Below are 16956 nucleotides of genomic sequence, written 5' to 3' on the forward strand. Positions count from 1 at the left end.
AGCTGTTGAAATTAACTAACTGAATACATGACATAGTACTTATCCTACCAACTACCAAAACCGCACAGCAAATGCATATGCATTCTTGTTGCAGCACAGGAGTAGAAAACACTGGCAGTATAGAAAACAAGTCAAATACACAACTCAGATGTAGTGGTGGAATGTGGATATCACCATTTGTGTGTATTTGTGTAATGCAGTGGTATGCATAGTTCATATTTCCTGAAAGGAACACACAAGGATGCCTCAGTTTGCCAGTTTTGCCACAATATGTGATAGCAGGTTAGAACAAGATTTAACTGCAGAGAACAAAGCATAGGAGAGACAACATTAGTCAGGAGGAATGCTCAGAGGACTTATGGGAAATGCCTTTTTGGAAAAAGGGCACCAAAACATCCTGAGAGAGTTAAAGCATAGAATCAAGTAGTGGCCAACAGTAATGTTGTAGGGAGAAGGAAACACACCTAACATAGTGAAGGAAAGGAGCCAATGACATGGTGGGCTATACCAGTACATAAGCTAGGCAGAGTACAATTGCCCATCACATCACTGGTGAAGGTGCTATCACACTACAATAACTAGCACTGGATATGTAGTATCTTATCTCTGTGACAGGTGATGATTTATTTTTTTAGACTTTAAATTTTTAACACCTTTATTAAATTATCACTAAAGAAACAGGTATATATATATATATATATATATATATATATATATATATATATATATATATATAGATATAAAAAACAAATCATAGCATCAAAGGATCATAGCAAGTTACAAGGCTATTGGCCCTGAGGCCCTTATAGTCCTAGCCAAGAGCTTAGCCCATGTATATACAAATCAGCACCTGATGCCCCTGCCCAGCAGGGACACAGGTAGAATCCCAGGGATGTATTTTCTATTTCCCATCCGGTTATCCAGGTTGCTCTTAAAAAGGGATAAAGAGGTACTCTGCTTGACATGGAAAGGGAGTCTATTCCACAGATGGGGGAGTCTCTGGGACACAAATCTGTCCTGCCAACAAGTCCTATTGATATCACAGACAGGTTGAGGCCACGTGTCCAGGTTACTCGAGTGGAGCTTGACTTGTGAACATGCAGCAGTCCCATCAAGGTGGGGTCCGAGATCACCTTGTATGCCAGACAGAGGTCACCTCTGAGGAGTCTGTATGAAACAGAGTATAGGGCTAGGGCTTTTAGCCTATCTGTGTATGGTATATTTTTGAGGCCCTGGATTCTCCTGGTGAGGAACCTCTGTGGTCTTTCCAGCTGCTGCATGTGCTTTGCAAGGTACATGCCGAATGGGGCATTGTACAAAATAGCGGGCCTTATAAGAGAAGAATACAGGGATTTTATGACCTCCTTGTCCCTGGATGAGATACCCTTACTCATGAAGTGGGCCACGTAGAAAGCTTTCCATACAATGGAAGCAACATGGTGGTCAAAAGCCAGGTTGCTGTCAATCTGGCTGCGTAAATCCCTCATGACTGACTGCATGCTCAGGACATTGTTATTAATGTGATAAAATTGTGAGAACGTCACTCTCTCCAAAGGGGAAGATGATGCATTTTTTTTCTATCCAGCTTAAGGCCATGCTTCCAGCACCAGTCATTTGTTTGGATGAGATCCTCTTGGAGGATATTCATGTCACTAGGGGAATTGATGACAGTGCCCAGCTTGCAGTCATCTGTAAACTTGGTCAGCCGTAGCCCATTGGTTTTGGCCTGCACCTCAGAAAAGTATATCCCAAATAACAAAGGCCCCAAAACCAAACCTGGGGGGTATGCCACTCGATACGGGTCTACTGATTTAGGTGGCTTCCCCTTCTTTGACTAGGTTGATTCTATCAGTGAGCCTGTTAGCTACCCATCTGTTAACATATAGCTTGATGCTTAGTTGAGGGAGTTTATCTATTATGCCCGAATTGGGAATAGTGTGGAAGGCTTTAGCCACGTCAAGGTAGGCAGTATCCACTGCCTTCTCCTCATCCATGGCTTTGGTGTCTGTCTCAAAAAAGTTGACCAGATTTAACAGACATGACAAAGCCAAACTGTGTGGGATCGAGTGTTTGGAGGTTGCCAATGTGCTTGTTAATGAGGTCCATTACAATCCATTCCATGGCCTTGCAGATCAGGCTAGTTAGTCTGATGTGAGTATAATTTGCCATATTGGTGGACATTCCATCTTTGTGTAAAGGTATGAAAGTTGCTGTCCTCCACTCAGCTGGGACAAAGCCGGTACTCAGGATTTGGTTGAATAGGAAGCCTAATGGTGCTGCAGGTTCTTGCCTGAGTTCATGTAGGTTGCAGCCTGGGATGTTATCGGGTCCCATGGCGGCTGTATTTTTTGCCTTTGAGAGAGCAGTGATGACCTGATCCCTAGATATAAGGGAAGGGGGAAGGTACTGGGAATGTCCTGATTTACTGATGGGGGGACAGAGCGGTGAACCTTTTGCTGAATCTATCAGCCAGCAAGTTTGCTATATCTATGGCATTTGTATATGTTGTGTCCTTGACCACTGTCAGCCATTCCTGATTCCATGCATCTATATAAATGTTTGTATAGTAATTTGGTATAGTTTTGGTTATTGGTGTGAGTTCCTAGAGAGGGTGAGGGGACTGTGAAGCTGTTTATACCATCCCTCAAGAGAAGTTTTTGTCTTTGACCCTAGCAAGAGGGGAGTAGGGGGATGGTGACTTTGAATGTGACCGCTTTATGGTCGGATCTTACAAGGGAGAATGATACTACAGGGATACTGCAGTGGTTACTCATGTTGGTTAATACCAAGTCCAAGATATTATCATCTCTTGTGGGGGTATCAACTAGCTGTTCCAAAGGGTTTACAGTCAATATGTTGAACATGGCTTCTGCAAAATTCAGTTGTGTGGAAGTTGGAATACAGAAACCCGTTTGGGAGAAGGTTACAATATTGATTCCGGAAGACTGAAGACCAGGACAGTGTGGATCGAGTGATTTGCCTTTTCTGCACTGTAGTGAGATCTTGGAAGTTGGAATATGGCAGACGGTGTGGGGGGTGCAGTCCCACACATGAGGGTTGAATGGGGGCTTACTCCCCTGAAAAAAATGACTGTCAGTGCATTGAAGTTCAGACACCAGAATTCAGGAGTCAAATTCGACTTTGAATGCTTTGGTGTTCGATCTTTAATGCTGTTTACTGATGTGAACATTGAACATGTAAACCACATTTTTGATAGGGTCACGTTGTGATGTTCGATGTTTCAGTAGTTAACCATTCCAAAGCATCTGCATTGACTAAATCAAAGAATCTCTGGGCAATTGTGTTCTGGCATTTGCAGTTCTTCCAGTCTATGTTTGGGTAATTAAAGTCAGCCAGGATCAGGGTAAAGGATTGAATCTTGACAGATTTGAAGAGGTCTAGATAGGCAGTTTGGACATCTTTAGTCAGATTTGGGGGCCGGTAGCTAGCTATGATTTTTATAGGAGTCTTGTCAATGGTTAACTGCATCTGGAGTGTCTCCTGTGTGTCATACTGTTTGACCAGCCTGGAGGTGTATGTCTTTAATATATATTGAAACTCCACTTCCTTTGGCTTTATTACCCACAGTTTGGTGTCTGAATGTATGATAGGATAAGTAGCTGGGGTGCTCTTAGCAGCTTTGATCCAGGTTTCTGTAACTGCGCAGATGTTAGCATTTTCCAGGGTTAAGAATTCTTGCAATGAGTGCAGTTTCATGCTTAGACTCCTAGCATTTAGCATCATGACCTTTAATTTGGATTTTGTTGAAATGTTTTTGTTGATAGTTTTAACCTCAGCACTTTTTCTAAAAAAGGCACTATGGGGGAGGCAAGTGCCTTTGCCAGAAGCCTGAAGCCCAAGTGAGACAGATGGAGTCCATCTCTGGCAAAACATCGTGGTCTGTCAATCATATCGTCCCAGGGTGCAAGTTACTGGATCCTGCTGGAATGACACCAGAAACTAAGTCAATTGTTAAAGTCAATAATTTTCTGTTTGTATTGTGGCATCATTCTAGGTGTTGGTAGAATGCTGCTTAAGGCTAGGCATATACCCGCCTGGGACACATATTCAGCAAGTTCAGTCATGTCTCTCTTCATATAGTCAAGGGAGGCACATCTCAAGTTATACACACCGACATGGACTATGATAGAGTCATAACAGTACCTGTTACTGACGGACTTGAGTGCATGTGTGATATGGCGGATTCTGGCCCCTGACAGACAACTAACTGTGACTTTTTCCTTATCCAGCCTGGCGAGAACCACATCTGTGTGTGTCACAATGGAGTCTCCTATGGCTAATATGTTGGATTTATGGTTAAGCCTTAGTGGTTGTGAGATACAAGTGTGTGCACTGATATTAACATACTCCCAGTTGCAAACATACATTATATATATTCTTTTGTATATTTTCATCAATTCACCATTGCACAAACAAATCAGTTCCTGTTTTCCCTTAAACCTCACTCCTCCTCCAAAACATTATTCTGTATGTATTGTTCCCACAATATCCATCTTTTTCTATATATTTTGCTCATATTTTTTTTCTAAACATCCCACTTCCAGTTATTTTATCTCTGTTACAATATCCAATACTTCAAATACAGTTGGTTTGACATTGACTTCCGTTTTCTAGTGATTTCTTTTTTTTTTTTTGACAACCACTAGAATGAAAATTAAAAAGGCCCTACTATGTCCAGGCAAATGAAATCTTGTATCCCAGCTCAGAAAATCATTTCCTTAGTTACACCTATTTCCTCAACCAATATTTCTGACAGAGTACTGTGCAGTAATTTTTTAAAGTCTGTCAACTCATTACACTCCCAAAACATATATTCCCAGTTATGTCTTTTTCCCCTTCACATCTGCTATCTACCTGAAGAAAAATTATTTGGAGTCTGCATGGGGTATATAAATACCTATACAAACACTTCCAAGCAAAAGCCCTAAATCTTCTAGACTTTTGCATATTTAGGAGCCATGCATATGCCCTCCCATTGGTTCAGTGTTATTTGTTTATCCAATCTCTCTTCCTAATCTTTTTCTAACTTCCTCTTATTGATTCCTGTAGTTATCATGCAATACTTTATATGCACTACTAATTATCTATTTTTAACAGCAGTTTATATTCTAGATTGAATTAAAAACTCTACCAGAACAGGTCTTTCACTTAGGATTCCCCTCTCGTTTTCTCTTTGCCTATACTCATAGATCAATAGCTAATAGGGAAGGCAGTCTTGTAACCTGCAGTCCAAATGTCTCTTTGGCTTCTTCATATTGTATAGCCCTTCCCTCTCTAGATATTTGCTCCCTGTACCTTGGTTTCTTTGCCAGTTTTCTGCAGTTAATTTCTGAACTTCTTGCCTGTTTTCTATACCCCTGTTTGAAGAGATCCCTATTGGCAAAATCGACTTTCTCTATTGTCATGATCACTTAGGTTTTAGAATAGTTTCTGCTACTTTATGAATATAATATTCAGCATGCCTGTTCCTATTCTACTTAAGGATGTGCTTTCAAAATCCTACTCTCCCTCCTTATTTTTTGAATTTCTCCCCACTTCATCACCATCCCTTTCCACTTTGAATCATAGCTTTCTGATTGTGTCATGAATATGAGCCTTAAATGTGTAGCTCTAAAATATCCCATCAAGTGATCCAAACATACTTGGTTCTACTGGAAGGATCAGCTTATACTACTTGGCCATTGCCCTTTTCACCTCCCAGATAAAATCTTTTAACTCTTTATTAATTACTGTCTATAGCTTTTACTCTGGTTGATAAAAATATGCCTGACCTGTATATAAAACAAAAGGGACTAAAACATGTTCACTGCTTGTTTCTTGCTGTCCATATCCATAAATAAAATCTTCCATGTTCTCAGTTTTTACATGATTTCTTGTTTAGTCTCCTCCCACCTATCTTTAGCTGCAAAAACAAAATCCTTTTTAATCCATACTACTAAATACTTCATTTTACTGTATCCCCATTAATATGGGTATTACTGGACCAGCTCATGTGTGGGTACATAGTGTACAGATATAGCCTTTGTTCTATCTTCATTAATTTCATATCCCATAAAGACCTTAAACTGACTCAAGGTCTTCCACGACAATTAGAAGTCCTTTGCTGGTTTTATCAGCTAAGAAATAATATCATCTGCAAATAAAGCAAACTTTTCTTGGTTACTATATAAATTATATCCGTGCATTTTGAGTGCCTTGTTTTCTTTGCCAGTGGCTCTAAATGTAAAGCAAATAACAAAGGGGAAATAGACCACCTTTGTCTAGATCCTCTGTTCAGACAGAACTTGTTAGATAGAACCCCCCCCACTTTATTTTTAGACACCAATCCTTCATATATCCTCTCGATTAACCTTATTATTGTATCAGGGAATGCAAATGCTTCCTTTGCTCTGCTCATGAAATCCCAGCTTACTTTGTTGAATGCTTTCTCTGTGTCAAGACCAACCAACAACAGTGGTATTTTTTTACACTTTGCTTCCCTCTGGATCATCATTGTTCTATTAATAATGCCAAATGTCTGTCTCCCCTCCACACAACCACATTGATCCATATCTATCAAATTTGGCATCACCCTTGTCATTCATTTGGCTATTAAAGACATAAACACTATATAATTTTGGTTAAAAATTGAAATGGACCTACATGAAGTTGGGTCTGAAGGGTCTTTAACGTCTTTAGGTATTACCACCACAACAGCTTTCTTCCAGGCTGCTGGTGCTTCCCCTCCTTTTAAAATACTGTTAAAACTTTCCAAATCTTTATCACTTTCTTCCCTTCTAGTTTCCAAACTTCCACAGGACACCATATATTCCTGGAGACTTTCCTGCAGGCTGATTGTATGTCACCATTTTTATTTCATGTCCACATATCTTAACTGTTAATTGTTGAGCCTCATGTACCTCTAAGCTTGGCAAAATTAAGTCTTCCATAAATATTTCCATTTGCACTCTTTCTTGATTTCCACATTTCTCTGCTTTATATAAATCTTCATAAAATTACCAAAATATCTTTAATGACTCTACAGCATCTTTTATTTTTCTTGTTGTACGCTCCCTAAGTTTGGTAACAACCCTTTCCACTTTATGTGGCCTTAGTCACTAAATTCAAGTCTTCCACAATGAATATTTTCATACATTAGTTCAGAAATCTGCCATCTTTTGTTATATTTTGCCTTCTAGATCCACCAGATACATCTTCTCTGTTGCAAATCAAATTCCAATCCCCTCATATAAGTAATATTCCCTGTTGAAAGCTGATTATTTCTCACAATTTTTTCTTAAACTTCATAATACCAGTTTCATGTGGAATATGAAATCATGACAGTATAATCCTTCTCCCTTGCCTATAGCTCCTTACTACCACAAATCTACAACCATTATCTTTTTTTCCCTCTTGAGTATTGGAGCTCTTCTAGCAATTAGTATCAGTATTCCCCTTTTCCTTTTTTTTTCCTGATACTGTGTTGAATATCCCTACTGAAATCCTTTCTTTATCAAATTCACATGCACGTTTCTTAATGATTGTGTCTCCTGTAGCATTACTACTTGGGCCCTGCATTTCTTAATATAGTTCAATACTCTTTTCTTTTCGTCTATACCTGTGAAGTAATTCTTGCTCCAAAATAATATATTTAGTATAACCATTATAGTAAGACGTTATTATTTCCACCTATTTTATATATATATATATATATATATATATATATATATATATATATATATATATATATATATATAAAAACAGCTTTTTTAAATGTCTGTCTCATTATACACACCCACTAATGTTCATCAGGTTGATATTTTATATAGTTGTCTGTGTCATCTCCATTTGATCCTATGTTATGTTTTATAAGACATTTTGCTTTAATGATAAACCTAAAAAAAAACACCATCAGAACACTCCCATAATCTATTAACTTAAAACAAATACACACAAATATGTACATCCTCAAATAATGAATTTTAACCCTCCTGATAGGAACAATTGCCCCAAATCAACAGCTGCACATGCAAGCATAATCTAACCTAAAATTAAGGTTACCCACTCTAAGTAAAATATTATAGCCCATGCTCCTACTTGCACTAATTACTGTCTGCTCTTGTCTTATCATTATTCTCCTACATGATATGAAAAACAGCTTGTATGTTTTCAGAAAACATTTTTAGCTTTAAATACAGCTCTGTCTTTTAATGCATACCAGTTAGCTTGTCTTTGTCGAAACCTAAGAATAAAATGTACATCTGCCCTCAGCTACAGAGTTCTCATCTGGACATTTATTTGCTAAATGATAACTTTTCATTACATTCAGTGTTCTCTTACTTAATTGCTTATGCAAAAACATGTTATTAGATTAAGCCAATGTCCTTAATCCAGACATTCACTTGAGCAAAAGTAAGAGAAAACATATCAACTTGGCATTATTATAATCTGGGCATACTCTACCCCTTACCTCAACAACCCAAGATTACAGCATGTTAAATTAAACATGGTTTCTCCAGCCTTTCTTCTCTTTTTATACTAGAACACCTACATTTATTAAAACTAAAAAATAAAAGAATAAACCTGGAATGTGCTTACTTTATGAATTTTATCACATGCAGCAATAACTGAAAATGTTTTAACACATAACATACAATTTATATCATGAAATGTTTTGTATAAACACTATTAAGAACAAAAATAGTTTTTCTTAAAGTTACCTTTTTCTTTCCTTTTATTCTCTGTCTAAACATTAATGACATGAAGTTGGTTATATGGAAAAAATCGCTGCCAAAAATCCACGAATATCAACCAAGTTAAGTTTATTGTAAGCGCTTTCGTGCAGTTAGCAAAATGAATATTGAACATTGTTTAAAAAGTTATAAAACTTCAGGAACAAGAACTAATATGACAATTAAAAACAAATGCTTATGTTTATCCTGGGATTAATGATGTTTCTTCTATTAAATGTTTACTTAGGTTGAAAGCCTTGAAACGTTAATTGATTCCTAAAGTTTAAAATACTATTACCTTAATGTATTTGCATTTGGTTAATAGTGCTGTGGTTATCAATTTAAATCAGTAGGGTGTATTTAGTTCTTAAAACTTTTTAAAATTTTTATAACTTTTTAAGCAATGTTCAATATTCATTTTGCTAAGTGGCTAATTTAGCTACTTAATTGATTGATTGGTTTGCTTATATATTGTGGTTGTTGGCTGTATGTTTTTGTCTAAAGAAGTGCATCCATTATAGATGCACAAAAGCGCTTACAATAAACTTAACTTGGTTGATATTCGTGGATTTTTGGCAGCGTTTTTTTCCATCTTTTTCGTTACCTTGTTTGTGTTTTTTTTGTTTTTTTCATGGCTGAAAGTAGGAGTAATCCGCAGTCTCAATCCATGTTTAACTAGAGTCCAAGCAGCCCGGGAGCTTCCAATCGGGAAGCCGACCCTATTGGCAACTTGACAGCACTTATCCAGCAATTAACGCAGTGAGTCGACGACCTGGCAAGGAGAATGTCCGACCAGGATGGAGACGTGACGGCCGTTGTTCGACCTAAACCTGGAGTTACCTTCAACACTTCTTGTCTAGGTTTACCTGGTCCTAGTCCATCTATTTCAGCTTCTGGTACACCAAGGGATATACCAGGTGCTACTACACTACCACTTGATAACAACGTTAATACTTCCTTGGTTTCAAATAGAAATAGTTTATCCAACCAAAATGGTTCCCCAGCAGGTAACTCTAGGTCTTTGCCTAATTTAGCCGATTTTATGAATACACCAAACAATATTTTTTCAATGGACCCAGGTGTGTTGCCTCAAGTTAATCAACACCGGGAAGATTCCAGTAATATTGTTCAAAGGCTAAAGCAATTTGATGATATGCTTTTGAAATACAAAAAACTACAAATCGAGGTGTTATATTTTCAAGAATGCACCAGGTTAAATATAGTTCCTAAAGGGCTCCGCCAATACAAATACCCATCAGGTGTAGTCAGGAACTCAGAGTTTCATTTACAATTAATCCAATTTTTTAATAAACAAGGGTTGGATTTTTTAAGTATATTAATTGCTCAATATAATAAGCAAATGGATGACATGAAACATCAGTTAGATGTTTTGGACAATAGTATTACTACTGACAGTGATTTTGGACAGTATCAATATGACTATAAAAGAATTTTTGCAAGTATTGACTCTCTTTTAATTAAAATTTCTGAAACTAAAAAAACGTAAAATGAGTTGTGACATACTTGCGTATGAGCAAAATCGAGCCTACCCTGATCCACCAGCTAACTTTGGAAATGTGGGTAATAATGTTTCAGTAGGTTCAGGTGTCATGACAACAAACAGAGGTGAATTGTCTCCTGTGGATGACATCACGCAAGAAGAAGAATTCAATAATAATGAGTTAGACCCTGGGTTTAATGGTGAGCCTTGGCGTAGTGAAAGAATATCAAACAAAAATCAACAAACGGGACACAATGAGAATAATCGGGGTTTTCAGAGGAACTACAACAAATCAGTCCCTTTCAAATCGAACATCAATCGTGGCCAATACTCACAGCGCAGAAAAAACAATCGGCGCAAGAGGTAATTAACAGAGATGTTTCCGGACATTTAACTATTTTGCAAAGTTCCAAATGTGACTTTAATGTGTTCAATTTTACCTCTGAAGTTATTCCTTCAGGTTTAGTAGAATTGTTAACTAAAGGGTTTAACTTTGTACCTAGTATGAGGCCAAATTTGGCACGAATCTTGTGTGATCTAAAAATTTTCACACGTAAGTTGAACCTGAATGTTATGTTTGGTAATTCAAGTTATGTGGTTTCCGACGAGCGTGTAGCAAGTATCTTTAATCCTCCTTTAAATAACAATTTAGCACTATTCGAGAAATTAACTGAAATGTCTTTTCGGTCTCTTATATCTGATACGTATTTTTACAATAAATGTAAACAACATAATAACATTTCCAAAGATGACAGGGAGTTTATTGAATTTGTCAAGATACACAATATTCGGGTCATGCAACCCGATAAGGGTGGTGGTGCCATTTTTATGTATGATGCAGACTATGATTGTAGGATGTTCAAGATGCTTTAATCTTTGAACTATGATGAGGTTTCTATAAATGAACTCAACCAAGCCTATCAACGTATTAAAGGTTTTTTGAGTGATTTATTCATTGAAGGGAGTATTTCCTTAGAAACATATCATTATCTGTTAATGCCCGCTCCCTTAATTCCTGTTATTTTTGGAATACCCAAGCTTCATAAAGACATGAACAATCCCCCTCTTAGGCCTATTATTGATGAACGCAATTCCATCACATATGCTTGTGCCAAGTGGGTGGATGGTAAATTAAAGGAAGTATTGAAAACGGAAACTCAGATTTGCCGTGATTTATGGCATGTGTTACATCATTTGAATACTATTCCTTTCGATGAAAATTATGGGGTTTTGACTGTGGATATTGACCTATATGCAGTCATTCCCCAGCAGTTAGGCTTAGAATGGGTAAGGGACTTTTTACTTATGAAACAAGTCCCAGGATTGGATATTGATGTGATTATTGCCTTGTTAGATATTGTTTTAAGTAACAACTATTTTATGTTTAAAAAGCAATTGTTTCTCCAGAAATCAGGTATTGCCATGGGCTCTCCCTGTGGGGGGAGCTTTGCCAATTCTGTTATGGCATTTTGGGAACACACATTTTTATTTTCCCATGCTTTGTTTCAAAATTTGGTAGTATGGTACACACGGTACCAAGATGATATTTTTATTATCATGAAAGGGACACAAGTGGACGCCGAGAGATTAGTTGATACTATGGGTTCCTTTACGTCATTTTTGGAATTTACTTTCCAATACCATGAGCATGCTATCAATTTTCTTGATATTAACATATACAAAGATGTGACCTATGATAGATTTAGAACCAAAGTTTATAGAAAACCTTTTTACAGTAACTCTTTTTTTACATTTTTCCAGCAATCACCCATTTTTTTCAAAAAAAGAGGGGTGATTAAGGGCCAATTGGTTAGAGCATCCAGAATGTGTTCGCTTGATAATGATTTTCAACAAGAATGTAACACGTTGGGTCGGATGTTCTTGAATCGTGGTTATCCATCATCTTTGGTTCATGTACTGACTTCGGAAGTTTCAAATAAAAGAGCAGAGGGTTCACTTGGTCCTATTTTAACGAAGGGTTACCCTTCTACTAATGTGATCCGATCACCTGGTGTTGTTCAAACCACAATGCCGGTAACGGATTTAGGTGGTAAATCAAATTACATTACCAGTTTTATTACACAATTTAATGATATGGCATTTCCACTTAGGGAAATTTTGAATAATACCTGGGATGTAATTTTACAAGATCTGAGCCTTAAGAAAGTGCTTGGGGTTAAACCAGTTGTGGTTTTTAAAAAAGGTGTCTCTTTAAAGACAATATTTGAACTACCCCACGGTCATCATAAACAAAGGAAAGGGATGTTCAAATGTGGTAGGTGTAGGTATTGTCAATACATTCAGTCGGGTTCCTGCTTTTATATTAAAGGTCACAGATATTCTATTCCTGACAAATATAATTGTGACTCCCAAGGCGTTGGATATCTGGCCTCATGTCAGTCCTGCCCAGCATTTTATCTGGGCAAGACGGAAAGCCAGTTTAAACAGCGTATATACGAGCATATTTATGCAATTTCTAAAAGCCTGGATACTAATGCCTTGGCTAGGCACATTATTGAATTTAATTCACATAAATTTCTTTTTACCGTAGTACAACAAGTTACCCAAAATCCAAGAGGTGGTCCCTGGCAATTCAAACTTGAGGAACAAGAACTAATATGGCAATTAAAAACAAATGCTTATGTTTATCCTGGGATTAATGATGTTTCTTCTATTAAATGTTTACTTAGGTTGAAAGCCTTGAAACGTTAATTGATTCCTAAAGTTTAAATACTATTACCTTAATGTATTTGCATTTGGTTAATAGTGCTGTGGTTATCAATTTAAATCAGAAGGGTGTATTGAGTTCTTAAAACTTTTTAAAATTTTTATAACTTTTTAAACAATGTTCAATATTCATTTTGCTAAGTGGCTAATTTAGCTACTTAATTGATTGATTGGTTTGCTTATATATTGTGGTTGTTGGCTGTATGTTTTTGTCTGAAGAAGTGCATCCATTATAGATGCACGAAAGCGCTTACAATAAACTTAACTTGGTTGATATTCGTGGATTTTTCGTAGCAGTTTTTTCCATCTTTTTCGTTACCTTGTTTGTGTTTTTTTTGTTTTTTTCATGAAGTTGGTTATATAATTTTCTGTTTCCCTCACAAGTTTAATAAAATCATAAAAATGCAATATTTTCACTACCAGTTCCATAGATATAATTAACAAATCTGGTCAATGTTTTATAATATATTGTGTATTCACTAATTTCAGTGTTGCTGGTCTTCTTCCTGTTTATCTCCAACTCCCAAACCTAGACTCAATGATTTCCCAGTTCTTCTAGGCAATTCCAGTGCCTTTTTCTGTTACTCAATCATTTTCATTTGGAACATTGGAAAAGGTTTCATCTGTCAATGAGCTTTATTATCAGAAGAATGGAGTCCCCTTCTGTTTGTTCACGTTTTGGTCAACAAACTTTTGTATTTCTTCCTTAGCCTGTTCTGCTAAAAAAATAACTTTGATTCTCCAGGAAAAAATGTTCTGAAGACAGCTGGATACAGCAGCTTGAATATAACACCTTCCTCTCAGCATTCCATGATTGCTGGAATACATCTGCTTATTTTCTGCCTGGTGTACAGTAAATAATTATTTTCCACAAACACTCTACTGTCTCCAGTTTTCTATCTTGTGCCATTATGCCACAATTTTTCCGGGATCATAGGATCATAGGACTTTACTAGGCTAATGGCCCTGGGCTCTTACAAGCCTAGCCAAGTTCTACCCTCATTTCCATGATCAGCACCAATTTCCCCATCCAAGAGGGCACAGGTGGAACCCACGGGGTAAATTTACAGCCAATGAAACATGAAGTGAGAGTCCATTCTAAACGTGTAGTAATCTCGGGGAGACAAATCTGTCCCTCCAGCAGGTTCTGTTCCAGGTTAAGGTATTTATAGTGAGTAATCCATGTACTATTTGGCTTGTAGATATGCAGTATTTCCAATAAAACAAGGTATAGATTACCTCTGAGTAGTCTGTATGAAACAGAATAAAGTGACAGTGATTTTAGATGATCCACATAGGGCAGATGCTAAAGACCTTGAATTTTCCTTGTGAGGAACCCTTGCATTCTCTCCAATTGCTTCAAGTGCTTGGGAAGGTATATACCAAAAGGGGTGTTGTACTTAATTATTAGCCTGATGAGGGAAGAGTACAGAGAGGCTATAAATTCTCTTTTCTGGATGCAGTGCCCTTACCTATGAGATGAGCAATATAGAATGCTGTTCTTACCACTGTGGAGACATGGTGACCAAAGGTAAGGTTGCTGTCAACCTGTGTGCCCAGGTCTCTCACCACTGAGTGCATACCTAAGGTGTTGTTATTGATGTGGTAGTTAGCAGGTACATCACACTTACAGAAAGGGATCAAGTGTTTCTGCTGGTATGATTGTTTCTTTACTAATACAAGTCTTGGCTGCTTTCTCATGACCATTTTTGGAGCATACACATGATGTGCTCTTTCAATTAACAAATCTTCCTTTGAAATACAAGTCCAGATGTTTATTTGTGCTTTCATAAAAGTAATATAGTCTGTTCCTTCTGGTTCCTCTGGTACAGCAGAAAATCTCAGGTTTTCTCAGCCTGCTCTGTACTATAATTCTGCCATTTTTTGAAACAGCCCTTATTCAGCAGTCTCATACTCAGCAAGCCATTTCTTTAGTTTGACCTCTGATTTTTAAAGTATTATCAGTTCATCTGAATAGCTGTTTAAAGCTTCTATTTACTGCAGCCTTTTGTTATTTGAGTTCTTATACTCTTTCACCATTTCATTTATATTAATCAACTCTGAGCACATTGGATTTATTTTTTTCCTCTAGATTGCCAGAAGCCATGTCTTGCACCAAAACTGGTCCCTGAACTGCTTTTTGCTGAACAGCTACAACATTTTCCCAGTGAATGTGTTTTCTGTTCACCTTTTCTATATGATTTTCTTCCAGAGTCTCCAGATTTCTTTCTTGCTGTCATCCAGGCACTGTAATTCTTAACTAAATTTACTAAACCCAGCATAGTTACCATCCCTTATCTCTGAGTTTTTTTTTCACACTGGGAGAGCTGCAATTAAGCTGCTGATCAGTGTACAGTCATCTTGGAAGTGAGATGTGATGACTTTGATGTAGATAAGTATGCTTCAAGAATCACTCACATTAGTATTGACATCAGTGCCCTCAGACCCCTACAACATCTACATCTGGGCATTGTGGAAGGTTAGTGTATAACTAATTTTACTACATTATGTTTATATGTATTTGACATGACACATGTTTACATACCACACTTACATGTTTTATCATAACATAAGCCAATAACATCAGATGCAGCAGCCAACCTGCAGACAATGCATGGTAGTTTTTTTTTTTTAAATCCTATCTATACATACAAAAATAAATCAACCTTTCACAGGTCACAATAACCACATGTTCACATATTTCTTCACACAGTTAGCACCAGAAAAATCTACCTGAGTCTTCCCACAGCAGGCTGATGCTGACTGTAGAATGGCTGTCAGTGATGACACCATCAGTCTCATACTCATGACATAGCCTGATGACAGTGTCACAGAATTACAAAGTTTACTGGCAGGGCCCCCTACACTGCAGCAGATGGATGACTCCTTAGGAAAACACACAGACACACAAACATTTATCAGAATGAAGATGTTATTGTAGCATTGAGGGAGACAACATGCAGCTTAACAACAGGTTCTTGTACACAGTCTGAATCCCTTGATAAAGAGAACCCCCCCTTTCAGAGGTTGCAATACCTATTGTTAACCATATGCAAATAGGTACTAGGTTACACTGGAGAATAGATGTACTAATTCACATGTGCCGAGTCTATGTTGGGGAACTGTTATATTTAAGGCTGTGATACCCCACCACTGGCCCAGTAATCAAGGAGCCTCAATCCTCACCACTGGCAACACTGGGGGACATGCATTGGGAGAATGACATACACAGTAATTCCAGATGCAGCTCTCTGGATGAAGTACAATTTCCCATAAGAGCACACAGAGACCACAGTGAGTCTAGTACTGAAATCTCTCTTTTTTACCAGATCCCCCAATAAGACTCCCTACTGGCACAGCTATAGGGTTGAGATCTCAGCTGAGTGCCCAAGTCAAGACCTCAAGCACCCTCTCATTCCAAATAGTGCTTAATTTCTTTGCCCAAGCAGCTGACACACACACTCTTGGAGGTTTGATTTATATACACACATGCACACACGCGCGCGCACACAACCACACACACACACACATGGGAAAGGGTGGCACAGGTTTAATAGCTATGCCCCCTTCTGCCCAGACTATAATGTAGTTATCACTGTCACCAGCCATGTCCTTATCAGTTACTTTAAGACCCTTAACAATGGGTGTCTAATCTTACTGTGTAATGTTACTATAAATTTAAATAGTAGTTTGACCAAGCACAAGGTTATTAGGAGTGGCCTATACAGTGACACCAAATAAATGCAAGGACTCTCAGAACTTAAATATGTCTCACTAATATCAGCCACAATGAAAGGTTTAAATATATTGAATAATAAATAATTAAAAGAACAAGAAAATACAAACCCCCGGATTTACTAATCTTCTGTGCAGGACAAGTGTAGTCCTGCATGGAAGTGGCCATTTAGGAGCAGGATGGCAACATGCCATGCATATTATTGAAGGCGCGCTGCCTGACCTCCTAGGCATACATGGAGCATGTATGAGTACAGGGGG

At 37.6% G+C, this 16956-nt stretch overlaps 1 protein-coding gene across 1 annotated transcript in view; it reads right to left on the reverse strand.

Moving 5' to 3' along the window:
- Positions 1 to 16956, reverse strand: part of LOC122792899 (immunoglobulin superfamily member 21-like) — a 3072813-nt gene that overhangs the window by 1814427 nt on the left and 1241430 nt on the right. The gene's annotated exons all lie outside the window — the stretch shown is intronic.

This window comes from Protopterus annectens, chromosome 2.part0 (genome assembly GCF_019279795.1).
Source record: "Protopterus annectens isolate FY-2018-M chromosome 2.part0, PAN1.0, whole genome shotgun sequence".
Lineage (NCBI taxonomy): Eukaryota > Metazoa > Chordata > Ceratodontiformes > Protopteridae > Protopterus > Protopterus annectens.